Source organism: Monodon monoceros, unplaced genomic scaffold (genome assembly GCF_005190385.1).
Source record: "Monodon monoceros isolate NGI ecotype Baffin Bay Population unplaced genomic scaffold, NGI_Narwhal_1 Super_Scaffold_7, whole genome shotgun sequence".
NCBI lineage: Eukaryota > Metazoa > Chordata > Mammalia > Artiodactyla > Monodontidae > Monodon > Monodon monoceros.
In genome coordinates, this window is record NW_021703784.1 from 5,783,819 (window position 1) to 5,808,172 (window position 24,354).

Sequence of the window (24,354 nt, forward strand, 5' to 3'; positions counted from 1 at the left end):
ATGTTCACGTGGGAAATAAGGAAAATTATGCAGTTTAGAGAGAGGTTAAAGAAATGAAGTCAAGAGTGTAGCAGTAATAACGCAATGTGTCTTCAAGAGGGTTGTAACTATTATTTCATGAACATATACTATCTGTAAAGATGGTCAACAGGTTTGGAAAATGGGCCCTGTGATTCCTATTCAGAGAAGAAGCTTTAGGTCAGGAGGAAACTTTACTGTGGAGGAATTGGCAGAAGAAGAAACAGTATGGACTTTAGGAGACAGATCTGGGTTTTAATACCGCTTTTCTTGAATTTCTTTTGCCTTGCACCCAGGCCAGGCCTGGAGTCCAGCCATATGTACACAGCCATAAATAGCTACAAGATCCCAAATCACTTGCCTTATGCTCTACGTTGGTTCATTAGCAATATGATGGGAGCAGTTTATTGTTCTCACAAAGCTTCAACTCCTCATCTGAAAAATTGGATTAGTGTTATTTAACTCATAGATTTCAAATGGGGTAAATTTTAAATATACATCAAGTATCCAGCAAGGTTCTCAAGTATATACTAAATGACAAGGACTCACAGAGCAAGTCATTGGCAGGCCAGGCTAATTTTGCCTTCTTTGGTGTTCAAGTTACAGGTTACCAATGCTGACATTTTCTTTAAAATGACAATAAAAGACCTTGATTATCAGTCACTCATGTTCCAGGGAAAAGCAATTTAATCTGAGATGGCTGTATAACTTCAGAAAAATTATTTAACAGCTGTTATCTGTCATGCATCTTTTGAAATAATTTCATCCCGTCCTAGAACAAAATAGATTTGGACTTAGGAGACCTGAGTAGGAGGCTCAACTTTTTGCACCCATGGACTAAGCCCCTGAATATTTCTGAATCTCTACTTCCTTATGCATAAAATGCCAGTGATATTTGTCTGATCTATTTCACAGTAATGTAGTCAGGAAAAAATTAGATAAAGTGCTTGGAAGTACTAGGCAGGATGTAGCTTTAAGTTGATGGAGAAAGAGAATTCACAGGTCTCTGCTGTGGGAGGCTCCATTAAGATGCAGGGACCTAGGGCTGGAAAGTAAGAGATCACGGTTCTCATTCTAACTGTATCTGTCTATATTATCTTTGACATGTAGTTTTACCTTCTTGTTCTCCATTTTATTATCTGGTAAAAAGTTTGGGGAGTGGAAGGGAAGGAGATTTGAATAGAATTCTAAGATTTCTCACTGCTCCCCATTCTAAGAGTCTGTGACCATCATAAATTCTCCTTTCTGCCACCATTATAAAGAAGGAGTCAACATTTATAAGTCTACTTAGATTCACTTGTTTGTGGAGAGATACCTGCCAGGACCATATAGTTTGATAAACTGGCTGTGTTTCTGTAACGTTACATCTTTTATATTTTCTTTCAGAGGAAACAAATACACAGGTTGGCCTCGTTCAAAAGAACTTTTTGCCTACATTCTTGCTGGTCAGATACCAAGTGCCAAAGAAGCAAGTGATCCTACAAGAATTTCACTTTGGTGCTACTGAGGACAAAGGGGTAATTTAAAAATTTCACCATCACAGGCAGGTTCAACACCTAGTTTGAAGCACGGAGACTGATTAATTGGGTTGTCACTTCCAACAGCTCTGAGCTTTGGCCTTTCCATGTGCCAGAAGAAAAAAAAAAAAGAAAGCAACATTCCTGTACTTAATTTTCACAAACTTGAGCCAACAGAATGTGACAATGTGGCTATTTCTCAACCATGAGTTCCTTCTCCCTATAATACTTAACCTCACTGGTTCTTTTCAGTTGTCAAATTGAGGTAACATGTAAAACTAAAATATGAATGCAAGAAACCACTCCCATACATATGGTCCCAACATAAAACACACACACACTCTTATAGATAGATGCAAAGACCTACAAATAAGCACTCACAACACCACACACACACAGCTTTGTGGAACAAGAATGTATTATTCTTTGTCGCTCTTTTTTTGGTTTTTTAAGAGACAGAGTTTTTGCTTCCATTATATGTTTCTATTTGTCTTCTTGTTTCATAATTAACTCTTAATAGTAATATTTATGATGACGGTAATGACAACTGGCATATAACAAGTGCTAATTATGTGCAAAGCTTTGCATTAATCTCTTTCACACAACACACTGTGTGAGATCAATATCATTGTTATTGTTTGAACTTTATAGATGAAGAAACCAAAGCATAGGGAGACCAAATCACTTACCCAAGGACACACAGTGTTTGAACTGGATCTCAAACCAAAACATGTCTGATCCCAAATCCTAAACTCTTGGCTACTCGTTTCTACTCCTTCTCATGCAAATGCCCAAATTTAAAATCTCAATCCACCAAATTTTTTTTAAAGCTAAAAGACATTGAAGCCTTAATCGAGCAATAACACTTAAGCACCTGTTGTGAATCTTGAATCGAGCCACTTCCTAGATATGAAGTAAAGAGTTAATAGAATCCATTCTTAGTCTCAAAGGAGGAAGGAACAGTATATTACAGGTTGAACTGCATGAAATGACTGATTGTTGACTATTTTTAACAACAGAAATGGCAATTTAATGTGGATTTATACACCCAAAGCATTCTATGTTCTGCACCAAACCAGGATATTTCAAACAAGAGCCAGGCAGGAAATGTAAGTACGTGAAGCATTAGACAAAAGGCTTGGGAGATGTGTAGCCATGAGAAGACCTGGAGAGGACAGTCATTGAGAAAAGGTATTAATATAAAATAAAAATAAAAGTAAAACCATAAACCAATCTACTGACTGAAAAATACATGTTGTCAGGTTTCCATCTCTCCTGTAGAAAACAAACCTGCTAGCAATTAGAAAAGGAAGAATTAATTGACAACCAGGATTTTCAGAAAGCTGCACAGAAATGTAGAAGGGCTTGAGGTAAGCCCTTTAAGAAAGGTAGAATTGAAATAAACAGAATTACAGAATTATGCAGTGCAATCATCACAGAGCATTTAGTATTTTCAAAGTATCTGGCCCAGTAATATTTTAGTACAATATAAGAAAATATAAATAATCTCAAAATATATATAATCATCTTTTGGGAGAAAGTAACACCACTCGTAATGCAGTCTCATCAGAATAGAGTCTACCCATTATGACAATAAATTAACAAATATTCATTGAACACTTTTATGTGCTCAGTGCTGTGCCAGATATTGGAAAGAGGAAAAAAAGACTATAATCCAGAGTTCTTATGTTCACAAAATCAACAATTTGAAGGTTTTTTTAAAATTAATTAATTAATTTATTTTTGGCTGCATTGGGTGTTCGTTGCTGTGCATGGCCTTTCTCTAGTTGTGGCGAGCGGGGACTACTCTTCGTTGTGGTGCGCGGCTTCTCATTGCGGTGGCTTCTCTTGTTGTGGAGCATGGGCTCTAGGCGCGCGGGCTCAGCAGTTGTGGCTTGCGGGCTCTAGAGCACAGGCTCAGTAGTTGTGGCTCATGGGCTTAGTTGCTCCACTGCCTGTGGGATCTTCCCAGATCAGGGTTCGAATCTATGTCCCCTGCATTGGCAGGCAGATTCCTAACCACTGTGCCACCAGGAAAGACCAACAATTTGATATTTATCCCTGAGTTTTATTTTATATTCTAGCTTGTGGTGATATCAAGGAGAAAAGCCCAAATCCTTCCCGGTGGGGAATTTGCTTCTTCAGCCTTTTGTTAAACTATTGGTCTTTTTTTGTCAAATGGTGTCAGCACTCTATATCCAAGGCCCTGCCTGCCTAACTGGGCAGAGATGACCGCCCAGCTCCTCCCAGCAGCTCTTCCCCAGGGAAGTTTGAGCCCATCTCAGGGTCATTTCTGGGAGGGGGAGGTGCAGTTCAACCCAAATTAAGGCAATGCTGGGAGTGACAAGTAAATGAACGCAGGGCTACTCCGGCTCTGTTCCCCTTTCAGAAAGTAATCAAGTCAAATTATCTATGAGAAGAAGCTAGGCTCATGGTTGAGGGGGTGTGCAAATGAAAACCAGATTCAGACGGAGGCTGACTTGAGAAAGCCCAGGAGCTTTATTTAAGAGAGAGAGAGGGAAAAGAGAGAGAGAGAAAGGAATACGTGTTTTCTCCCATCCCCAGACTCTACTTACTTTTAAATACTTTGCTTCCTCTCTTGTTCCTTTCTCCCCATCTCTGTTTGTTTCATTCTCCAAAGGGAGAGCAGAGTGAGCGCTCTGGCATGAATGTGCCTGGGCTCTGGGTGACCTTCCAGCATGATGGGAATGATAGGAAGGGGTCGGAACTGGTTTTGGTCTGAAGGTGCAGACTGCAGCTTTTGGTCTAGACTGCAGGTCATTGGTGGACCCTATAAAATACACGTGAACTCTTCAGGCCAGACAATGTTACTCCCCAGGGTACATTTGGCAATATCTGGAGACATTTTTGATTGTCATAGAGTTGAGGGGTTTTGCTACTGGCATCTATTGGATAGAGGCCAGGGAAGCTCCTAAACACACCACAATGAACAGTGCAGTCCCCCAGACATAGAATTATTTGGCCCAAAGTGTTAATAGTGTCCAGAGTGAGAAAACTGCTTGACTAGGGACCAAATAGTAGTCTAGAAGTAAAAAAATGGGAGACAGAGGACCCTTCCCAGCTGCCCCTGTGGAACCGTGGAGCCCTCTTCTTTACTGTGTGCTTGGCATCTCCTGTGCCCTCATTCGAAACTGGAGGTTAGATCCGCCTTAGAGCTGACCTCTCCGCTGATGATCTCATCCCCGTGGAGATAAAGCTGTAGTGAGGTAACCCCTCACGTGTGGGCTCTCCCACTGAGCTAGTCTTTATTCTTCCATTTACACCTGAGAACCATAGTTCCCTTTCTGAACAGAACCACCTCCAAGAAGCACCACTCTAGCAGATTTTGGGCACCCATCACATCACCTTCTTCTCCCCTCCCCTCCCCACATTTAGATGTGTGTCCTGGTGAAATCAGGAGGACTTTAAAGAGGAAAAGAGGCCCAGATATGGTCGTGTCTATGAAGTGTGTGGATGAAATGGAAAAATCCAATCACTTTTTCTTAAGGCCACATACTACTTGGAAGTGGGTCTCTCAACCCCAGGCATTGATAGATAGCTTGGTGATAATGAACAAATGTTCACACCAGGCAATACGGGATTAGGGAGTTCAGCAGCGGGAAGGACAGCATAGTGTTGGTGTCACTGCAATGTCCCTTGGTGCCTGATTCACTTTATCTCCTCACACAAGTCCCTTCATATGCCCATCTTTCCTGGTGATCAGCCCCTCTAAATTGTTTTTACTGTACCTAATAAAATTCACAGAGTCAATCTCTGCTTCAGACTCTGTGTATTCTGTGAGGGGCTGACCACCATTTCTATTTATAATAGAACAAACACAGTTCAGCTGGGCTGATGGTTTCTAAGTTCCAGAAGGACAGATAGAGGAAACTGCTTATCTCTGGAGCCTACACAGGGTTTGTGACGATGGAGAAGTGAACTCAGAGGGAAGAAGTGATGGTGTGAGCCCAGGTTCTAAGGGAGAGGATTCCACAGAGGGCTGTGGCAACATCAACATATTCCAGTAATCAAATGGTCACTTATTTGTACCTGATCAGGTGTATCTGGGAATGGACATTCCAACTCTTAGGGATCTCCTTTCCTCACATTGAGTTGGGAGGCACAGCAGCTCATGCCAGACTTTATTAGCGGTCAATGGGGGCAAGAAAACATAGCTTAACCTTAGAAAAAGATAATATTTAGGTGCTAATTCTTATTTTCTCCCTTCTGTTCTTTTTTTCCTTGGCTAGTACTCTCCCCCCTCTCTTTTTTTTTTTCTCTCTCTCACACAGACATTACTAAAGCCCTAGTTCAAAGTGATTTTACTTTGCCATGGCAAAAATACCATTTCACACTTCCAAGAGTCTGAAATGCCTGCAAAGAAGCTCAGAGGGTGGCTTGAGTCCTGACAGGCTCAAACAAATTGATTTTTGGATGCAGTGAATGTAACTCAATCAGAAGCATGCGGATTATATTTCTCTTAAAATCTACACCATTTTTAAATGAAAGGAAGAAGCATTAGATCAAAGAGATACTAAATTTTGTTCAGCCTCAAAAGACTGTGGGCAAGTTCTTCATATCACTTGTTTTCAATGTTTACTCTGTAGGGAAAAGAGGGTCGACTAGATAATCTTGTGGATTGTCTCTAACTCTGAAAGTCTGTGGCTTTCTGAGTCAGAATTCATCCTTTCAGACATTCTTTCAGCTTTCTTTTATGGTGAGAGTGGGGCTCATGATAGGTCCATGATGTCGAGACCTGAGACTAGGTGTGTCCTATTGGACAACTCCCACTGGCCTTTGCGTGCCATAAAAACAAACAAACAAAAAATAAAAACAAATGAAATTCTCCAACACGCAAGCCATTTGGAACTAAACACTTGTTTCGTTTTGTTTTCAAGGGGGTGGGGGAGGGCAGCAAGGCTGTTCAAAACAGCCTCTACGAATTCTGATGGAGCATCAGGAAATTGCATTGTTTTAAAGGGCTGAGTTATGCTTCATTGAATGAAAAGCACAAGGAGTTGAGGAATTTACACCACATACCACCCTGCAGCCTTTTGTTCAGTTAGCCTCTGCTGGCTTGCAAGGAATAGTGGCCTGAATGATTGCAAACAGATGCGGGAAAAATAACAGTGTGGTCTGAACAGGGGGGCAGCTAATATATGAAACTACACTTTTATGGGGGCCACTCACATGGCCTTAGGAGATGAGAAGATGGCATCCCACTTTGCTACAACCATTTTAAACTGGTGGAGAAGATGCTGTTCTGTCCATACGGACTCTAGGAACAAATAAAACCGCAAATAAATAGCTGGGATAAGGGAAACGTCAGTTGCAACCCTGGTTAATCAGCTACAATATCAACACTTCCTTAATTTATTGAAGAAATAATTATGGAGTGTCTATATATATCAGGCAGTGTGCTAAATGCTGGGGATGCAACAGGAAATAAAGCAGAAGTGGTCCATGCCCTCAAGGAACTTATAAAGAAGGAATTACAAAACAAACCCTTAAAGGTTTAATGTGACAGCTTTTTGCTAGGTGCTTGGTAGATCTGTCTTATTAACCTCCCACCAAGCTGCTGTTTTTTATAGTTGAATAAATAGATACTCAAAGAGGTGAAAGAGTGGTCAGCTTGTCAGTAGATTCCAAAATCTTTCAGATTCTTTCAGCCTGCCATGCTTTCACCCACAACATGAACTTAACTCCTCTGGGACCTAAGTTTCCTCATCTCAGTAGTGAAGAGATGGAAGATAATCACTTAGAAAGTATCTTCCAAATATAATATTCTATTTGGCCGCTAGCAAATTCCAGGGGCTCTTCTTCCATATTTGAACTTCTTTAAATGTTTGTCCTTTTTTGGATTCTTTGATTTTTTTCTTTCCTAGATCTATTTCTTATTTCTTGGAGTGTTCTTCAATCTTCTTTGCTGGATCATTTTCTCTGGATCCTTTGAAATGCTGGCATTGCCCAAGATCTCATTTTCGGGTTATTTTTTCCCTACTGTCTACTTTTCTTTGGTGAGATAATCAGTTCCAATATTCCTAGCCCTCTCCCAGGTGCTGATGGCCCCAAGGGTTTAAGTCCAGACACCGCTTCTATTCTAAACTCAAGACTGATGTTTTTAACTTCCCCCAGAACATGTCCATGTGTTGGAGCACAAGCACCTCACTCTTTGTGATGGCATGATGGACTGGCACTCAGCATCCATTCTAATCCTCTTCTGGTTTGCTTGTCAGTACTTCAGAGGCTGGGACCCATATGCAGTATTTTCCCGGGTATGAATCATGTCCTGTCCCACTCATTAGAAGAACTTGCACAATATTTGGAAGGTGGGAGATAGGTGGGGATAGCTTGCTGTTGTTTCCGATGTTACTGCTGATACATAGGCGATGCTGTGACATTTTGGTTTCGTTCTGTTTTGTTTTTTCCTGCAGTAGCATTGCAGTTAGTAACTTCATGGATGTTGAAAGGCATTTTGAGAATGGTGGCATCCTGAAATTTGTATCACAGATCCATTTGATACAAGCTGATACAAGTGATGTTTTAAAATATTTTATTGAAGTAGAGTATACTTACACAAAAGTACACCACCATGCACTTACGACTTGATACATTTCACAGCCTGAGCATATGAACACACATGTAATGGCATCCCTATCCAAAAACAGCATGAAGAAATCATCCCAGAGCCCCTTCCCCAGTCACCACATCTCTCTCGAAGGGATAGCCACTGTCCTGACTTCTGGTTTTGGACGTTATATAGATGGAATCATATAGTATATATTCTTTTGTGTCTGACTTCACTCAACGTTATATTGGTGATATTCAATTACATAGCTGTGTGTAGTTGAAGATCATTTATTCTAATTGCTGTTCACTTCCCATTGTATGAATATACCATAATTTATAGCTAAATTCTACTGTTGATGAGCAACTGGTGGTTTCCTTTTTGAAACCAGTATAAATGGTGTTGTCATGAACATGCTAGTACATACCTTTGGTAAACAACTACATGCATTTGTTTTGGGTATATACAAAGGAGTGGAATTTCTAAAATGCATGTTTAGCTTAAGTATACAGATACTGTCACACCAGTTTCCAAAATGTAATTGGCTCTACCAATTCACATTCCACTGGGTGAATTCCATGTATATGGATGCAGGTTGTTCCCTATCCTTGTCAACACTTATTATTTTCCATCTTTTTCTATTTCAGCTATTCTGGTGGGTACTAGTGAAATCTCACTGTGATTTTAATTTCTGTCTTCTTGGTGACTAAGGTGAGCATCTTTTCATATATTTATTATACATTTGGATATTCTCACTACATAAATGCCTATTCAAATCTGCCTTTTTTCCCTCAGACTTGTAAGAATTCTTTATATATTCTTGAGATTTGTGCTTTATTGAGTAGATGAATACTACTGTGCTTTGACTTTTTCATCTTGCAGTAGTGGTTTTCGAGAAACAGAAGTTAATTTAATTATAGCAAAATTTATTAGTTTCTTTCAATTTATGGTTAATATTTTTGTGACCTATTTAAGAAATCTTTATCCAATTCATGATATGATATTCTCCTGTGCTTATTTCTAAAACTTTATTGTTATATCTCTTATATTTAGATTTGCTACTACCTAACTGGATTGGTATTTGTATATATTGATAAGTAGAGATAAAGTTACATGTTTCTTCATTTAGCTGTCTGATTGACCCATCACCATTTATTGGAAAAATCATCCTTTCCTCCTTACTGGTGGCATATTTGTGATACATCAGGAGCTAAGTATGTGCAAGTCTATTTCTACACTTTCTATTCTGTTCTATTAGTCTGTCTGTGCACTAATACTACACTGTCTTAGTTGTGAGAGCTTCATAATAACCTTAATATCTTACAGTAATTCTCCTAGCTTTATTTTTATGATTCCTGGCCCTTTGCCTTTCCGAATTTTTGCAGATATCAGCTTATCAATTTGCATACACACATACACATATACCTGCTTGGATTTTAATTGGGATGGCATTGAATCTAGAGATAGTTTGTGAAGAACTGGCATTTTTCTTTGTATTGAGTCTTCTGACCCATGAGCATCATACATACTCCATTTATTCAGGTCTCATTTAAGTTGTCTCAATAGTGTGTCGTTGTTTCCAGTGTAGACACATTGCACGTATTTCTTCAAATTTGTTCCTGAGTATTTGATGCTTTTTAGTGCTGATATAAATGGCATCATTTAAAATTTTGTTTCTTATTTGTTTGTTGCTAGTTTATAGAATTGCAATTGGTACTGCACATTGACTTTGTATACAATATTCTTGTTAAATTAATTTATTAATTCTAATAGTTTTGTATTCATTTCATTTTTTACATATACAATCACATTATCTATAAATAATACCCTACTTCCTTTCCCATAATTGTGACTTATTTTTTCTCCATTGCATTGGCTAGAACCTCTGATACAATTTTTAATAGAAGTGGTGTTAGCGTAAATCTGGTCTCATTACTGATTTCAGAGAGAAAAAGTACAATATTTAACCATGAAATTGAAGGATTTTAAAAATATGGATTCTCAGCTTAAGTAAGCACTATTTCTAGCTTGCAAACAGTTTTTCTCATGGATGGGTGTTAAATTTTGTTGAATAATCTTGCGGCATCTAATCTATCAGCATTATAAAATGATTTTTTCCTTTCAATTTAGAGAATTACATCAATTTATTTTCAAATGTTAAACTTCCTGTATTCCTGAAATAAGCCTCAATTTGTTGGGCTGTATTATCTTTTTTATATATTGTTAAATTTAATTTGCTAATTATTTTTAAGGATTTTTTCATCTATGTTTAAGAAGAAGCTTGATCTATAATTATCAATTATTATTGTCAAGTTTTGGAATCAAGGTCTTATATAAGAAGTTGGAACATGCTCATTCTTTCTATTCTCTAGAATAGAATTCACCAGTTGAAAGCATCCATTTCTATTTCTTCTTTGTCGGCTTTGGTAAGTTAAAATTTTTTAAGGAATTTGTCCATTTCATCCAAATTGTTGAATATACTGGCATACGTGTTGATTATATCCCCTGATTATTTTTAATGCTTATAAGATCTATACATTTTTCATCCCCAATTTTATAATTCGGGTACCTCCATCTCCCTTTCATAATCGGTGTTGCATGCTATTAGCTTTTAGATCTGAGGTTTTTCTTTCTCTTGCTGTCCTTTTAGGTTTTGTTGTCTCATAAATTGAGTTGGGAAGTAATCATTCTTGATAACTCTGTAAAGTTTGTATACAGTGAAAATTATTTTTTCTTTGACTATTTGGTAAAACTGGTTCACAAAATCAGCTAAGTATGTAGATTTTCTTGTGGGAAGGTATAAAGTTACATATGGATTCATTACTTGAATAGAAAGAAAACAATTCAGATTTTTAATTATTGTGTTGTTAATTTTTATTTTCCTAGGGATATAGTACATCCATATAAATTTCTGAACTTGTTGGCACAAGGCTGTTAATAATATCATCTTGTTATATTGCCGATGTCTACACTGACTCTTTTTCATTTCTAATGGTGATTATTTGTGCCTTTTATTTTTGTCTTGTTCAATCTCACCACATATTTGGTTTAAAATTTGTAATTGTTTCATATATCAAATTTAGGTTTGTTGATCAATTTGTTTTCTTTCATTAATTTATGCTTTTCCTCTTATTTTCCTCCTTGCTTATGAACCGAACTTTTTAATATTTAGTAAGTTTGTTTTACCTTAAAGTGTATTTCATCTCATGTTAATATAATTAAACCACCTTTATCTTGGTTGAAATCTGCCTAGAATATTTGGGCTGTATTTTTATTTTTAACCTTTCTGTATCCTTACGTTTTAGATGTATATATTATAAATAAATAGCTAGAGTTTTAAAATTCAAATGTGATAATATTTGTCTTTTCCCTGAAGCACTTTATCATTTATGTTAATTATAGGTTCTTACAGATTAGCATATTTATATACAACCAATTATTATGTGCCTTCTATTCATACCACCTTTCTGTGTTTCTTTCATTTTTTTGTCCTCTTTTTATTAATTATGTACTTTTTCCTGATTCTATTCTTACCTATACTAGTTCAGAAAATATGAATTTTATTATTTTTGTTTAATGGTCACTCTAGTAATTACAACAAGCACACATAACTAATCCAAGTCAGAATTAATAGCAGCCTCACCCTCCTCCAGAAGGATCTTTGGTTTCCTTTATTTTAAAACAGCTTTACTGAGATACAATTCATGTACTATACGACTAACTATTTAAAGTGAAGAGTTCAATGTTCAGTATTATATTCACAGGGTTGTGCAACCATCACCACAATCTAATTTTTGGGACGTTTTCCTCCCCCTAAAAGAAACCACTTACTCATTAGCAATTATTTCTCACCTCCTAACACCTTCCCTCACCCCAGACAACCATTAATCTACTATCTGTTGGTATAGATTTGCCTATTTTAGATATTAAATGGAATCATACAATATGTGGTCTTTTGTGTCTTGCTTCTTTCATTTAGAATAAAGTTTTCAAGATTCATTGGTATTGTAGAATGTATCAGAACTTCATTCATTTTTATGACTGAATAATATTCTATTAGAGACATGTCACATTTTACTTATCCATCTGTTGGTTGATGGACATTTGTGTTGTTTCTGCTCTTTAAGTATTAAGAATGTTGTTGTAAAACACATGAAAGGATGTTCAATATCACTAATCATTAGAGAAATGCTAATCAAAACTGCAATGAGGTATCACCTCACACCAGTCAGAATGACCATCATCAAAAAATCTATGAACAATAAATGCTGGAGAGGGTGTGGAGAAAAGGGAGCCCTCTTGCACTGTTGGTGGGAATGTAAATTGATACAGCCACTATGGAGAACAGTATGGAGGTTCCTTAAAAAACTAATAGAACTATCATATGTCCCAGCAATCCCACTACTAGGCATATACCCTGAGAAAACCATAATTCAGAGAGAGTCATGTACCACAATGTTCATTGCAGCTCTATTTACAATAGCCAGGACATGGAAGCAACCTAAGTGTCCATTGACAAATGAATGGATAAAGAAGATGTGGCACATATATACAATGGAATATTACTCAGCCATAAAATGAAACGAAATTGAGTTATTTGTAGTGAGGTGGGTGGACCTAGAGACTGTCATACAGAGTGAACTAAGTCAGAGAGAGAAAAACAAATACCGTATGCTAACACATATATATGGAATCTAAAAAAAAAACAAGGTTCTGAAGAACCTAGGGGCAGGACAGGAATAAAGACACATACGTAGAGAATGGACTTGAGGACACGGGGAGGAAGAAGGATAAGCTGGGATGAAGTGAGAGTGGCATGGACATATATACACTACCAAATGTAAAATAGATAGCTAGTGGGAAGCAGCCGCATAGCACAGGGAAATCAGCTTGGTGCTTTGCGTCAACCTAGAGGGGTGGAATAGGGAGGGTGGGAGGGAGATCCGAGAGGGAGGGGGTATGGTGTTGTGTGTTTATCTGATTCACTTTGTTATAAAGCAGAAACTAACACACCATTGTAAAGCAATTATATTCTAATAAAGATGTTAAAAAAAGAAAAGAATGTTATAAACATTCATGTATAGGTTTTTGTGTGAACATATGTTTTCATTTCTTTGGGGGATATGACTAGGAGTGGAATTGCTGTGGCATATGGTAACTCTATGCTAGTATTTTGAGGAAATGCTAAACTGTTTTCCAAAAAGACTGCATTATATTACATCCTCCCAGCAGTGTATGAGCAGTTAAATTTTTCCAAATCCTCATCAACACGTGTTATTATCTGTCTTTTTTTTTGGTGGTGGGGGGTAGGAGTTTATTAATTAATTAATTTATTTTTGCTGTGTTGGGTCTTCGTTTCTGTGTGAGGGCTTTCTCTAGTTGTGGCAAGCAGGGGCCACTCTTCATCGCGGTGTGCGGGCTTCTCATTATCGCGGCCTCTCCTGTTGCAGAGCACAGGATCCAGACGCACAGGCTCAGTAGTTGTGGCTCACAGGCCCAGTTTCTCTGCGGCATGTGGGATCCTCCCAGACCAGGCCTCGAACCTTTGTCCCCTGCATTAGCAGGCAGATTCTCAACCACTGCGCCATCAGGGAAGCCCCCTATCTGTCTTTTTGATGATAGCCATCCAAGTGGGTGTAAAGTGGTATCTCATTAAGGTCTTGTCTTACATTTCCTTAATGGCTAATGATGTTGAACATCTCGTCATGTGTTTATTGCCTATTTGTATATTTACTTTGAAGAAATATCTATTCATATCCTTTATTTATTGATTTTTTATTTGCTGATACCATACTGTCTTGATTACTAGAGCTTTGTATTAAGTTTTGAAATTGGAAAATGTGAATCCTCCAACTGTATTCTTCTTTATCTAACATTATTTAAACTATTCTGAGCCCCTTGCATTTCTTTGTGAGTTTTAGGATCACATTGTTGATTTCTTCAAAAAACCAGCAGGCATTTTAATAAGGATTTTGATAGGAATGGTGACATTAACCTGAGGTGAGGGTGGAGTTTTGGCCCTCTCAGGTCAAAAGGTCATCCATCAGACACTTGTGCAGGACCAGTTGAATGGTCCGTGGCCTTGACCAGTTTTAACTGGTCAGGACTAACTCCGTGTTCCTGAAAAGCAACTTAAGAGATCCTTACTATAGTGACTCATCTGTCAGAAGTGTTATCAACAGGGGGTGCTCAAAGGAGTCTTTTGATATATTGTCTAAGCTACATGAAGCTTGGAGGGTATGTGATTTGTAAGAACAATTAAAGCAAGCTTGGTCATTGAAGACAAGTTACAGGATATTATTTATTAAGCAAGTTATAATTTAAGGGATCTGACTGATGACTGCCCTTGGTTTCACCCTCAGCCATCACTGCCTGGAATAGGGCTTCTGCAACATGGGTCTGGAGGAAATGAGAAATGAAGGCAGCCTGACCTTTCTGGGGTGAATATGTTAGCCCCAGACTGTAATCTGCAGGGAGAGAGACCTCCTGTCTTGTGGGTCTCACCTGCCCAGAGTAGAGGGCTCAGGTAAAGCGTCTATAACACAGACGTTGGGAGGGAGGAATAAGAGAGCAGGACATGGTTCAAAGGCAACAGACTGGCATCGTTCTTACTGACACTGAGTAGATTTTCTTGAATGAATTTTTTCATTTATTCTATGTCCTTAAGACAATTTCCAGATATTTAAAATTATTTTTAAAATCAAATTCATCAGTTAAATTGTTTTGCTGTGGGGAGGGTCTATTGAGCTCTTTATTCTATCATTCCCCAAATCCTGACCCCTTCTTTAGTTCATTTTAAGCTTCATTCACCTTCCCTTGCTTTGTATTCTAATGTCTTGAAATTATATTTTTCAAAACCCACTAGAAAATTTTTTTCTAATCCGTTTGTCTTTGTATCATCCATGTATTTATCACCCTTTCTGCTATATATTCATTCTTACATCTCAAACTGTTCCTCTCGGAACACTTCATTCTGCTTAAAGAATATTTTTAGAATTTCCTTTTGTGAAATCTGTTGATGGCAAACTTTCTCAGACTTTATTCACTTGATTTTTCTTGAAAGATATTTCCACTAGGTAGAGATTATAGGACGGTAGTTATTTTCTCTTCTTATATTGAAAATATTACTTCCTTTTCTGGCTTTCATTGCTGTTGATATGGAATCAACTTTCAACTAACTGTCTCTTCTCTCTGTCTACCTATTTCTTGTCTTTGGAGTTCTACAGTTTTACTGTGGAGTACCCAGTTTTGCACTTCTTTTCATTTATCCTGATTTGGATTCATCTGGCTTCTTGAATCTATTGCTTTGTACCCTTCATTGGTTTTAGAAAATTTTTAGCTGATGGATCTTCAGATATTGTCTACAACCTATTTTGGTCTCCCTTCTTATTCTTGGTCTTTGATAAGACCTTCTCATTCAGGTCTCTTAATCTCTCTTTCTACTCCCATTTCTCTGTTTACCTTTACAGGGTTTTAGGCAATTTCTTCATCTCTCTCTTTTAGTTTAATTCAACAATTGTGCTTAAACTTTAGTTTAACTTATACTGTTTTAAATTGCAATACTTATGTTTTTATTTCTAAAATTCCAGTAGGCTCCTTTCAATTTATCATATCCATTTCTATATTTCTTTTTTCTTGCATATATTTTCAAACTTGTAATTTTATTTCTTTAAAATACTAAGCATAATCTCTCTCTCCCTTCTCCTCCTCTTCCTCCCTCTCTCTCTTTCTCACTCTCTCCCCCTCCCTCCTTCTCTCCATCCCTTGGAGTATGTGTCTGAGGATTTCATTTTATGAAATTTGTACCAATCTGTTTCTGCTGTTTTTTTAATTTTTTTGCTAGTCCCACTCAAAAATACTTCACTTACTTGTAAGTTCAGTTATTTTTGACCATGAACTTCTTATTTTCCCTAAAATAGTTTTTAATACAAATTCTTTGACACATTAAATGTCTCTTGGTTCCTTCAGAGTAGATTTCATTCACTTCTGTTAGGTACTTGTGGACACTATACAGTCTCAAATCACTAAATGCTGAGTTTGCGATTCTGTATATTACCTGGGTGTGTGCATATGGACTACAAATCAGCATGAGGCTAGTTTTTCCAAATCCTTAGAGGAATATTTTTCTTCCTTTCACTCATTGCCAAGTTTTGAGATTGCTTTTTTTCCCTTAGCCTTGGGACAGGGATGGTGAGGGGCAGAACATTTCTTGCACACTCCGCTCGTGGTTTCAGGCATCCACTGGGGGAGACTACTATACTGTTTGTCTAATTGTCATTTAATTGCAAATGTATCTCTCTCATTCTCTCCTTTAGGCATTTAGATTTTCTGTTTATCACTGTTGTTCTGCCAATTCACTAAAATATGCATTGGAGTGGACAACTGTCTTTTTATTTCTTTATACACACCTGGACAATTCCCAGCTAATATCTCTTCAAATAATGCCTCTCATCCATTCGGTCTATGTTCTCATTCTGGGACATAGTTTAAGTATGTTAAAGTTCCTTATTTTATTCACTGTGTCTATTTCCCTCTTATATTTTCTCTCCCTGTTTTTCTGTGTTCCATTATGGTCAGTTATCTGGATCTACCTTCTGATTTACTAACTCTCTTTTAAACTTTCTCTTTTTTTAAACCTCCTATTTTGTTTTAGTATAAATTTATTATAAATTATATTTATTATAGGAATAGAATATTAATATAAACAAAAATTTAACATAAATATAAAAGTTCTATTGGTTCTTTTAAAATCTAAGTATGTTATATGTTCTTTTAACTTAATTGTTGTTTTATTGTTTATTTCTTTAAACATTTCTTATATTTTATATCCTGTACTAGATAATTCAATATCTTAAGTTCTTAAGTGTTTAAAATGATATTATATTTGTTTCTGCCAACTATTAGTGTCACCTTGTTTCTTTGGATTCCTCATAATTGATGAGTATTAACTCAAATTTGACATTCTAAGAGCTAAATTTCTGAATGGTTTACTGTAGAAACAGTTTTCATTTGACTCACCCAAGAGCTGGGGGGATAGTGTCAATCCAGGACTGGTTTAACTTCTTATTGGACAAAGGATTAATGTGGGAGTCCCTATTCTCCACCCATGGTGAGAGAGCTAGAACTTATTTTTCCATTTAGGCATAAACAGTGGCATTTATCTACAGGTCAATTCCTGATTTTGCATTTGCTTATTAGTTTCTGTTGATGTTGTTGGTGGTGGTTGGTTTCTGTTTTCTTTTGTTGCATTTGTATATTTTCCTTACTTGTTTGAGAGTACACATTTTTATTTTAGAAGTTTGTTTATTATAATTTATTTAGGCTCTGTTTTTATTGTTATAGGAAGATCTATCAGAGTTTCTGATCTGTGTATAATAATGGAAACGTCTGTATCTCCCTACACTTGTAGAAAATGGCCAGCTTCCATAATCTTTTCATTTTATAACCTTACTAAATATTATTTGGTGAATATTTATTTTACATAATAATTTCTATCTATATTTTAAAATTTAGCTTTGGTGAAGCATTAATCCAAGATAACTGAAGGCAATAAACCCTTAGGCATAAAACCACCAATATCTCCTTATTATAGTCTGCATAACTACTATGAGACAAAGATTGACTAAAGTGACCTACTTGTGTTTAGTAACTTGAGTTGACACTAGCCAACTTACTATGCTCAAATTCTACCATTTGTACAATACCTGTTAGTAACACTTGAGCTTGAATTAGTTAATGAAAAGCAGTAGAATATGTTATGATTAGAGAGACTATTGTATATTCTAATAAACCAGACCAAGGTGAAAATTCTTTCTAACATTTACTAGGTATATTATATTGGGCTTCAGTTTTTTCCCATTTGTAAAATGAAGATAATATAAGATCTATCTTGTAAGATTAATGTCAAGATCATGCATTTAAACACATAAAACACCCAGCAAGATACTTGAAATATAGTAAAAATTTTTAGTAGACTTTAACCATGTGTTTATTATCTCTGATTATCAGGCAGTTCAGGAATGGGAAACAGTGTAGGCCAGTCTTTAAGGAAATGGAGTTTGGAAAGTTAAGTTCAAAAATCTTCAAGGAAGACTGGTCACCTGCTAGAGAGTCAGGCAACATTTATGAAGGCACCAGCTGTCAAAAGGAAAGGCTAAGTGTGTGAGTGGTGCAGAGAGATTAATTCCACAGTTTCTCTGGGGCTAGTCTAGGAAAACAAAGAGCTTAAGGTCTGAGGTTCCTTGGGATGTATGTTCATACAAAAACAGTACTCTGATGACTTTCTTCAAGTGATAGAGGTTAGGTTCACATCTGAACAAGTACCTGGTTGATATTGCCTTATACTCATTTCTGCCCTTCCAGTCTTTGAAACATAACCCTGAGGAGGAGTTACTGTAAATTCCTATTTTAAGATGTAAAGGTAGGTGGCCATAGCCACAGGGGGAAATGGGGACAAAAGAAGAAAGCTGAACCGACACAGAAGTACCTTGGAGTGTGTGTGTGTGTGTGTGTGTGTGTGTGTGTGTGTGTGTGTGTAAAGCTTTAGGGATACTTCTAGATATGATTAACTACAAAGAAAAACATATCAATGATTGTAACTAGAGCCAGAATAGTGGCTATTTCTAGGGGAGACGGAGTAGAACAGATTGTAGGACAAGGGAATCCAGTTGTTTTGGTAGAGTTGTTTCTTACGTTTTGTGGAGTTACACTTATGACCATTTGTTAAACAGTATATAAGTGTTTTATTCACATTTCTGTATTATCTTGTGTTTCTAACTTTTAAAAATGAAAAGAATTAAAATGTTAAAAATTTAAAATATTTAATAGCACTTGTTTTTTTGTAAAAATGTATTACACATAAAGCTAGTTTTTAGTTATTCTCATGTGATTATCATCCTTAGCATGATTTATGAGGTTCTGATCTCCAGCTGGTTTATCCTTGATAACTGGCATACTTCCATGCTGTTTCCCATACGTTTAGATGCTGGAAGCAATGCCTGGCTTTTACCCATTAGCCAATTGAAAAGATAATATTCACCATCTTTCTTATACCAATCAATAAAGTAATCAACGTGAAAGATTTGTTATTATAAATCCAAAAAACCCTTATTATTGAGTCACGTCTATCCTACACCCTCTGACAACTTGCACTAAAGCCCTGCAGTGGGGAGGCTCAGGCGTTTGAGTTTGCTCCAAAGGGAGCCTGGCCTAACCAGGAATCTGGGAACGATCTATCAACAGAGACAGGAAGCAGCTAGATTCCCTAAGTGCAGCTTTTTTACTAAACGGGTTCAGAGTGTGTCACCTCAAAAAATCATGCCACTCTGGCATAGGGATTATTTTGAACTGAAGGCAGTTGACAAGAAATAGAGTCAAGCTCTCTGCCTTCCCCCATTTGCCTAAATACAAGACATAAATACGTAAAGGTGTCCCGCCTACCCTCTCTACCAGGAAGGACAGAAGTTTATCACTGGAGACAACTATAGACCCTTATCACCCCAGAGATGGCAGCAGAGAAATCTACAAAAAAACCCTTACAAAGTAGGCCTTATCTTCCATGAGTTTCCCTATAAATTTACCTTTCCACAGTTTGCCACCGAAAAGCCTAAATCCTCCTTCCTTTGTCTTGTCACTCCTCTACAAAATTATTATCTTTGTCAAGGTGCTATATAAGCCCCAAGTTTTAATCATCCCTTTACCTATCACTGAGTAAGCCCCTGTGTATGCATGATGCACATGCTAATAAACTTGTTTGTTCTTCTCTTCTTAATCTGTCTTTTGTCAGTCTGATTTACAGAGCCCTAGTTAGAGAATCTAGGAGGTTACAGGGAAAAGTCTATTTTTCCTCCCTTACACTACCTACTCCTAACAGATGTCCTTTCAATTCCCATTTTGCTCTAGTTTCTGGAGTTGGTGTATCTTTTTGGTTTACTACAAAGATAGGAGCCTATGGCTGGGGCCCCCTCTTGCCCCCTCTTACCCCTCATTGTCCCTCATGTGGAGTGTTTCTCCTGGCTTTTATTCCTTGGCTCTGCTCTTGGAATCAGTCCTTCCCTCTCTCAGTCTCTCCACTCTTGCTTTTTGAAAAAATTTGCTCCCCAAATTAACAGCCTACTTTTCCCCTCTCTTCTGAATTATTCATTCCATCAGTACACAGGCTGTAATAGTTTCCATCTCAAAAACAAAAAAAATCCTCCCTTGACTCCTAGTAAACCCTACAACCCCATCCTGTCTCATTTCTCTCCCTAATTCACATCAAAAATCTTTGAATGATTTGTCCATGTTTATTCCCATGACTTCCTTAAAATACTGCCGCCCGTTTATCCACCCGAATCAAAATTTCTTCCCACTACGGTATTGAAACCGTTTTTGTCAAGGTCAGTAAAGACACCCATCTCACCAAATCCAATGATCAATTCTCTCTCTTCCTCTTTCTCAATTTCTATACAGCATTTGACATGGGACCACTCGTCCTTAAAGGACTCTCTTCATCTGACTTTGGGAACACCTCACTTCCCTGGGTCTTCTCCAAATGGCTCTCCATTCCTTCCCATTTTTCTTTGCTGCCTCCCCTTCTCTTCCTGACTCCTAAGAGCTGGCCTGCTCCAGATCAGTCCCTAGTCTACTGCTCTTTATACGCTTTTTCTCTTTCCCTTGGCAGCCTGACTTCATAAACCATCGCTATGGTGATGTATCCCAGAATGACATTTCTAGCCCTAAACTCTCTCAGGAATTCAGACTTGGAAATTTAATTGCCTCCTTGACATCTCTATTTGGTTTTCAAATTAGGCATATCAAACCAGTCTTACAAAAACAAAACTTTCGTTTTTCCCTCCTAAGCTTGCTCTTTGCTCTACTGCTTCCAAATCAAGAAACATTTCCCTCATCCTTCCAATGACTCAGGCCAAAAGCTTTCTCTTATTCGCTGAACATAATCCATCAGCAAGTGCTGTCGGCTCTCTCTTCAGAGTGAGTTATGTCTCCAACTGCTTAGCAGCTCTACAGCTGCCTCTTAGTCCAGGCTGCTCTGCTATTACCTGGTCTCTCCTCCAGCTGCTGCTGTCTCGCCTGGTTCTATCTGGCCTATCTGACCCTGCTAGTGATTCCCTACAGATCTTTCTACACAGAGCAGACGCAACTATTTTTAAAAATGAATATAATGTATGTTTCTTTCCTTCATAAAATCCTTCAATGGCTTCCCCTTATACTTGAAATGCAAATTCCTTACCGGGGCCTAGAAGACATTATATGGCCTGTCCCTCACCTGTATCTCCTACTAGTTTTTCCTTTCTTCATTATGTTCTAGCAACACTAGCCTTCTGGATTTTTCTTGGATATGCCAAATCTCTGCCCATTTTGCAGACTTTACACTTTTGTTGTGCTCTCTGTCTGGTAGATTCAACCCTAATCGTTGCATGGCTACACTCTTCTCTGTAGAGGATTCTTTTCCAGGCTTTCCTCTAGAGTTTTTCCTTGACCTTATTTAACATACAGCTTCCCCTCCACTCCTGATGCTCTGCTTCTCTTTTCCAGTAACCTGGCTTTTACTAACTTTGTACATACTTACTTTGCTTTGTACATTCTTAGTACATGATCAGTATGTATCATTATCTCAAATTATATTATAATCTATTTTCTAATGGACTACTGTCTTCTTTAAAACATAAACTCCAAGAGTATTGTGTAGCATACAATAAAAATGATACAATTTCTTCTCAAAAGACATTGCAGACTCCTGATAACTCCACGGTGATCAGTTAGATCTCTAAGTTATATTAGACCCAGAGACCTCTTGCTCCAGGGAGAATAGTTTCATTCTCCTTAGTGCTATTCAGATAGACATTGGCCAAGATATTAACCTCTGACTACATCCTTGGACAAGAAAATGGAGTGAAATCAGTTGGGTCTTAACTCTCCCCAGGACAGATGTTTTCCAACCCAATGAAAGGTTTATTTACAGGTCTACTGAAACATCCTTCTTCCCTCTATACTCCTTGGGAAATACTGAAACAAGGTTGGTTTGAAAAGTTGGTGAACTATTTTAATAAGTCATCTTCAGGTTTGGATTTGAAGGTAAATTCATCAAGAGTAAAGGTCAGACCATGTTCCCTGAAGCTACTGGAAACCAGACTCCAGTGCTAACCACTGATAAACAAATGGTTTAAACCAAATAGCTCAGAGGTTAAACTTTGCCGTGAAAAATATGCCACAATATTCTAGGTGACTCAAAAAATATGAACATTTTTCTCACTTACTAAACCAAACATTTGGCCCACTAATTTAAAAAACAAAAACAAACAAAAAAACTAAAACCAATTTAAACTAAACTCCTATCTACCTTCCTTTGAATGAAATAGTGATTTTTTTTAAAGTGTACATATCCTCAAAAAAATTATAGAAGTTCAGAGGCTACACATAGTACCAGAAAGCAAGTAATATATTTGTGAGGCAAAAATCTTTACCACTTTTGGTGCTCAAACCACACTCTATTAAAACTCATAATTTTCAAATAGAATATATGAACAGGTTTCTCTGTTGAAGTTTGCATAGTGCTAGCCCTGGATTAAATATTAAGGAATCAGGAAGGAAGTAGAATGAGGAGAAGCTAAAAGCCAAAGGCAATCCACTCTCATAATATGTTGCTGGAAATCGCATTGTATTGAGTTTTGGGGTAAATGAGCAACTCTCTCTCACATTGATCACTATTTACCTCATTTTAAATAGGAGAATTTCAAATGGACTCTTCTGTGATCTTTTTCTAATAAGAAAGATTTCTGGAGGAAATCTTTGAGGTACACAGTGAGTCTTCTTAAAAGATAAAAAAGAAACATTTTTAAAAGTTTAGTTTTTCTCCACAAAAACTCTGAAACAAATCTATTTCATATTTTTTTGTCCTGTAGCACACATCCAGTAACTAAAATACATTTCTGAAATTCGAGCAGTTATTTGGGAAATACTGCAAGTATTCACCCAATGTGAAAGTAGGGTGTGTTACTGTGCACAAGTATTCCTAAACATTATGTTCCTGACACATCAAACACTTAATAATGTTTTATTGCATAAATGAATAAACCCTGTGACACATAAAGTCATCAAGAAATAAAGCATATGTTTCTTTCCAAAAAAAAAGCAGGAATAAATCAGTAGTTAGGCCATTTTTATTTCTAGTTATGCCATAAATGTATGTCAAAGTCTTGATCAAACTATATATATCCTTTAAAATTTAAATATCCCTTTTAGAAAAATTTTTACATTCATATAATTATGACTTTAACGTTTTTTTCTAGAATGTCTTTCCTGGCATATATAGAAGATGCAAAGATTAAAGGTACAATTCCACCTTCAAGGAGTTCATATCTGGAGAGAGAAAATAACAAGTAAACATAGAATTATAACATAGTGTAGTGGGCACTACATGAGAAGCATGAAAAGATTTCCATGACAGTACATCAGTAAGATGTCTTATCCATCCTGGGGAATCATGGCAGGCTTCTAAGATAAAGTGGGGGTCTAAGTCAAAATTTGAAGGACAAATAGTAGTGGCAAGGAAAAGAATGAGTGAGAGAGGAAAAGATATTTCTAGGAGAGGCACAAATATAGGAGTAAGAGAAATCACAGGGCAGGGAAATGAAAATAGTTCTACAGTGGCTGAAATATTAGTTGGAAATAGAGAAATGGCAAACTCAGAAGCCTTCCACGCTCAGATGGAAAATTTAGAGGTATGAAGGGCACAGCATAAAAGAATGGGAAATAATGAGAACTATGGCAGCTGGAGATTGCAAGCCAGGCTAAAAGCATTTATAGTGAAATGAATAGACAAGGAACTGCATAAACAAAATATCTACAGGTTGGAGATAAAGTCCGTGAATCAGTAGTGTGTGATTCCATGTTAATGATTTGATTTTAAAAGGCTTTGCATACAATGGTAAATCATTTTAACTTTATCTTCAGACCACGGGAAAACACTGAAGAATTTTAAGTAGGGCAGTGACATAATATTTATAATACAAAATAATGGCAAAACTACACTCTAGGTTATGGAGGGTATGGTAGGTTAATTGAGTACGTACATCTAAATGTCCATGTCCACAGTTCTCATCAAAGTAACCAAAAAATACATATAAAAATGAAAAGCTCTGACCTTCATTCTGAAAATTAGAAAAAGGAGAATCTTGATCCTAGAAAATTTAAACATTTGCTTGCAACATAATAAATATTGAACTGCAGTGGAAGAGTTGGCTGGTTATTGAC

General features: G+C 37.1%; 1 long non-coding RNA gene across 1 annotated transcript in view; it reads left to right on the top strand.

Annotated features, from left to right (window-relative positions):
- The first annotated feature begins 8,791 nt into the window (after positions 1–8,791).
- Positions 8,792–24,354, top strand: part of LOC114887460 — a 36,663-nt gene continuing 21,100 nt past the window's right edge. Inside the window, exons 1-2 of the long non-coding RNA XR_003791553.1 lie at positions 8,792–8,814; positions 10,476–10,529. This is a non-coding gene — a long non-coding RNA (uncharacterized LOC114887460). The remainder of the gene's footprint in view (positions 8,815–10,475; positions 10,530–24,354) is intronic.